The following is a 5,897-nucleotide window of genomic DNA, read 5'->3' on the forward strand; positions in this document are numbered from 1 at the left end:
TAAAATGTTTTAGAAGTTAAAAATATTTACTATTTCAAGATTTTGTGGGAATGTGGAGAAATGGACACTCATACATTGATGTCTGGAGTTAGAATTGAGATAACAAATTTTTTGTATATCCTTTTATTGGTACATTTTAGGTGTACAATATAATGACATTCATCATTGGAGATATGCACCTTTACATACTCTCTTGGTTCTTATTATTCCCCCTTCCCCTGCCCTCCCTTCAACTCCTCCATCCCTACCTATTTACAAAGACTTTGTTTCCATTTTTTCATTTTCTCATATTAATTCTATTCCCTTTTTTCCTTTCCCCTACCCCTCCCACTTCCCCCTCCCCTTTGCCCCTTTTCTTCCTATTTCACATTATCTATTATACCTTTTAGTCCTTATTTACACTTTCAGTTTCTCACACTAGAGAAACTATTTGGTATTTACACATGTGTGTCCTATTTATTTCACTTAAGAGTATCGCCTCAATGTGCATCCATTTAGCAATAAATGTCTCTAACTTCTCATTTTTGATGGCTGAGTAAGTATTCCATTTCATAAAAAATCCACATTTTCTTGATTCAGTCTCCAGTTGATGGGCATTTGGGCTGTTTCCAAGTTTTAGCTATTACAAATTGTGCTGCTATGAACATGGGTGCACATATATCACTGTGGTATGATTCTTTTAATTCTTTGGGGAAGATCCCCAGCAGGGGAATAGTGGGGTCAAATGGGACTTCCAGTCCTAGTTCTTTGAGGTATCTCCATACTGATTTCCACAGTGGTTGCACCAATCTACACTTCCACCAGCAGTGGAGGAGTGTTCCTCTTTTCCCACAGCCCCACCAGCATTTGTTGTTGGTTGATTTCATGATAGCAGCCATTCTTTCTGGTGTGAGGTGTAATCTCAGCATTGTTTTCATTTGCATGAGATAATAATTTTAGAGGACAGCTTGGTGGTGATTACTTTTAAAACTATTTACCTTATAACCAAGTAGTTTCATGTCTAAGTATCTATCCTAGCACATGCACTTAAACAGGAATATACTATGATATTTATTACAAAATTTGCAATACAATAAATGTAAACAAATTATTAATTATGAGAATTATTAAACTATGGTATATCAATGTATGGAGTATCTTGCAAGTGTTAAAAGGAATGAGGTTATGGTAGATATAGTGAGTGAGCTGACTCACTCATCATCATTCTAAGTCCTTTTTATATGTAGCAGACTGAATAGCTACAAACTGCACCTCCACAATTCCTTACAGTTGGGATTCTGCGTACAGATCATATTTTTCTGGTTAGACAAAATTTAGAAGGGAGAAGGAATTCACAGGCCTTCTAAAACAAAATAAGGCTGCTTTTGGATTTGCTAATAAAGCATCAATAAGACATGGTGTTCTTGCATGGTATCCACTGTCTGTCCTCTGGCTTCCTGGGGCTGAAAAACAATTGAGAATAAGCAGGGACCAGGCTAGTTTATGGGTGACACCTCAGCCCTTTCTATGGTTTTTTTAGGTGTTTTCAAATTTCTTTCTGCTTAACATGCCTTGCTGTGAACCAGACTGCTAGTTATGGATCTGTCTCTGTATAGAAAGATTTTAAGGAAAATTATTGAGTAAATATGAGATGCAGAATAATGATAATTCAGGATAGCACCTTTAAATGTAAAGCAATGACTTACACTGCACTTTTAAAATGAGTGCTAAAATATGTATTTAAAGTCATGTATTTATTTATGAAAAGGCCTAGAAGAAATCACAAAATGAGGATTATTCTGAAGAAGAAATAGATCATAACCGAAAGCGATAATTAAAGAAACTTCAGCCTGCTCTATCATAGGTTCATTTTTTTTACAGGGATAATGTGTTAACATATTCCTTATGTAATTTAGAAAAATGTCAGTATACCTGTTGGACTAAAATCTTATCTTCTATATGGATTTGAATACAAGTAAGGGTATAATTGACAATAAAATACAGATTCTTGGGGACTCAGGGCCAAATTAATATTACTTACAAATAAACTGTTTGTTGCCTTTGTAGAACATTCTAGGATGAGATATTTCTTTAATTACAATAGGCACAAATCAATGAGAATGTAGTGGATAAAAAGCCTTACAAAAGTGCGATCTAACTTTCAAAGCACAGTTCATTGGAAAGAAAGTTGGAAGAGGGCACCCCAGACAGAGTATACCATTTGCACAGGCCCCTGTATGGTTGAAACACAGGTTTTATGCAAGGGCATGATGAAGAGAAAATAGACATATGTAGCAGACAGATTGATTTTATTTAATTAGACACAACAATTGAATTCTCTGAACACTGAGGAATTCCAGGGACACAGAACCCTTAAGCAATTCATGTACTAAAAGAAGATTCAGATCATAAAGAGATCATTTTTACAATTATGGAAAGTACAGAGGTTTATGTCCTAGGCAACCTGGAACATCTGCCTAGGAATGTCAAAGAATGCTTTCCTGGTGACTGATGAGATCTGATCTGGGCGTTAGAACTGAATAGGAAGAGGGAGTCAAGTTTTTATGGAGTTGCAAATCAGAATAGGGAGTTTAGGTTTACTTGAGTTTTCTTCTCTAAAAGGTTTGAAAAGAGGGAGAGGCAGAGGTGAAGCAGGATTCTAAGCCGGAGAATGAGGTCCACCCAGAGCCTTTCTGATCCCTGGGTCTCTTGCCCTCTGAGCATCACCATTATATTATATCAGGGCCATCTAGGTAAGCTAAGAACTTAGGTGGTATGCTGCTGCACTTTCTTCCTTTTTTTTTTTTTTTTTTTTTTGGTACTGGGGATCGAACTCGTTTACAAGGTAGGTGTCGTAACCACTGAGCTAAATCCCCAGCCCAAATGTACTGATTGTATTATTTTCTTTCTTTCTTTTTTTTTTTTTTTTTTTGGTGCCCGGGATCGAACTTGGGTCATTGCTTGCGCTTCAGGCGGTGAAACCACTGAGCTAAATCCCCAGCCCTTGCACTTTCTTTTAAAGGAAGCCTGGTTTATTTAGAATATCTCTCTGGCCATTATTTTTCCTATTCTGATCATTGAATGTCTTGATTCTTTTTGGTCCTTTCTCTTTCAGCAAACGGGTTTGAAGGATAACATGAAAATAATCTCTCATTACTCTGACTAGTGATTTCTGTCTCACTGAATCTTGTTTTTGGTAGATAAGTCTCAATTAAAGAGGATAAACCTAGATTTATAAAACATTAGATGTTGTCTACTGGAATTCTGTTTTGATTACTCAGCTATGAATCCCTACAGTGACAAGTTTTAAATAAAAAGGCTTTTTAAAGCCCCAACATAAGAAAGTATAATAAAATTTTTATTTTTACAATTAAGCATAATAATAAAGAACATATTATAACATGTTTGGTTTGTTGGCAATAATTAACCAGTTTAAATTGAAAATGTGAAATATCCTTGACACATCATTATGAAATATTTCAAAACAGAATCACCTGAAATTTACCCTTGCATTAAAATTATGAGAAATGAATTTAACAACATGTCTGGCACAATGACCAAATCTAGCTTATAATGCCATGAAATAGAAATTGTGCTGTAGTTGCATTGTCTAGGAAAGGTTTCCTTAAAAGCATAAATGAGAAATATTTATATTCATTTATGTGCTATTAGTGTTTAACAACCAATTCACGGAGCCAGAACATAGGAGATAATTTTGAGCATTTGCCAATTTCCATGTTGTAAATGTAAATACTTCATAAATTTCTACATATCCATATGGACATCACTATGAATTTGCCAAGGGATGAACTGTAGTGCCACATTACACAATTACATCCCACAGATACAATAGGTGTAAGTAATTTCAAAACCATAAATAATAACAAAATGTACTAAAATAATTAAGACATGATAAGATTGAGTATTTCATACATTAAATTTTCAACTATGGCTGTGTTTCACAACTAGCTCATATTATTTCTAAAGTTTTAATATGTGAGTCTTATTCCTTGGTACAAGGCAGCTACAGTACACCACTGCTGCACTTTTAAATATTTAAATTTGCTAGATTCACAAGAGTGAATATTTGAAAGGGTTCATTAGATTTACAGAAAAAGTTCACATTAAGATTTTAATTAAAAGTAAAGGATGCTGTGCAGCAAGGGAAAGTGCAGAGTAGCATTGGACAACCAAAAGATACACAGTGCAAGCTTTTCACAGTGCTTATTTGCACATGCGCACGTGCACACACACACCCCCCCCCCACACACACACACTTCTATGTTGAAAAATTGGTGTGATGAATCCTAACTTTAGGAGAGCTCAAGACACAAGTTTTCCCTCAATATCTTCGATTAACAATCCAACCAACCTATAGATTATCAGGAGAGTTTCAAACTAAATCTCATGTAAATCATACTGGCTTTGGGGCGGGGATTTAGCTCAGTGGTTCCGCGCCTGCCTCGAAAGCCCAAGGTCTTGAATTCCCCAGTACCAAAAAAAGAAAAAGGAAAAAAAAAAAACATAATGGCTTTATTTAGGCCTTGAGTCAAAGCTAAGTATCCTGTAAAGGAAGTATGGAATATATACACAATGGCCACATAGAAGAAAGCAATCCTATCATTTGCAGCATAATGGATGGAAATGGAGGACATTATGTGTAGTGAAATTAGCCAGACGCAGAAAAATAGGTACAGCACTCTGTCTTATGAGAAAGCTAAGAGATGACCTGAAAAAGTTCTGACTTCTTTTGGGTAGAGTGTATGTATATGATGGGGCAGGACAGGGAATGCTGGTGGGAAAAGGAAAATCATGTAAACCCCATTACCGTGTACAAAATTTTGTAAACCCAAGTTTATTTCCAGAGATTGAAAGAAGAAAAAAAACAAAAAAAGAAAGTGTAGGAGTTAAGGGAAAAAAGAGGGAGTAAATGGGCTATTTAGGAGAAAGAAGAGTCATGGGTAGAGAAGTGCAGAAGGATATTCAGAAAACAGTAAGGACCTAGCTAAGGCTTGTGACCATGATTTTAAGATAAGATTATTCAGTATGGTGTATTTTTTTCACTAGATATAATCATTCAGTAACTGGGAACCATCCACTAAAAAGTTGGGTGTAAATATTATTATGGTTTTTCCAGGCTAGCTGGTGAATGGAGGAATGAATGAGATTGAATGAAATTTGTAAATTTGTGACTTCTGAATTCACTATCTATAAGACAGGGGAACTATTACACAACCTGAAATACCCCTAAAGCCAATAGTAATACTATGTACTTTTTCTCCACTTTGAATTGCATTTTAAAAGCATCCTTTCTGTCTTTCATAAAGATATGCTCATGGCCCAAGGAGAAAGATGAGTATGCTCATTTCTACTGGAAATTGCAGTAGCTTTCTAACCTGTTTCCCTGGTTCTCATGGTGTACCATCACCCTCTACTCCAACCTACTACTCTTCAGCAATATTTTCAATGTGGATGTCAGATTATCTCACCTTTTCCTCTGTTTAGAAAACTCAGTGACCACCACTGGAGTTAGAATGACAATCCAAGATCATTGCCATGGTTACAAAGCCCTGCCTGCCCTAGTGCCCAGCTCCTTCTTTCATATTCTCTTCTATCACCTCTCAATTATCACCAGGCTTTTTTCCATACCATTCACCCACCTCCCTCATGTCTATCTCAGTAGTTTGTATATTTTGTCTTTTTGTCCTTTGGGTCCATCTCAATTGCTACCTCATCAGAGAAATTGTTTAGACTGTCCAATCTAAGTATTCCTTATCTGTCCAAATATTCTCTCGTGTCAGCTTTTATTTCATTAATAACATTTATCTCAATCCAAAATTATATTTTTGCATGTTTACTGCCTATTTTAAGCACTAAAGGTAGCACACCTGAAGAAACATGGAGTGTCTGCACCTGAC

This window comes from Heterocephalus glaber, unplaced genomic scaffold, assembly GCF_053883595.1.
Source record: "Heterocephalus glaber isolate CG9 unplaced genomic scaffold, H.glaber_assembly_v1.0 deba00001509, whole genome shotgun sequence".
Taxonomy (NCBI): Eukaryota; Metazoa; Chordata; class Mammalia; order Rodentia; family Bathyergidae; genus Heterocephalus; species Heterocephalus glaber.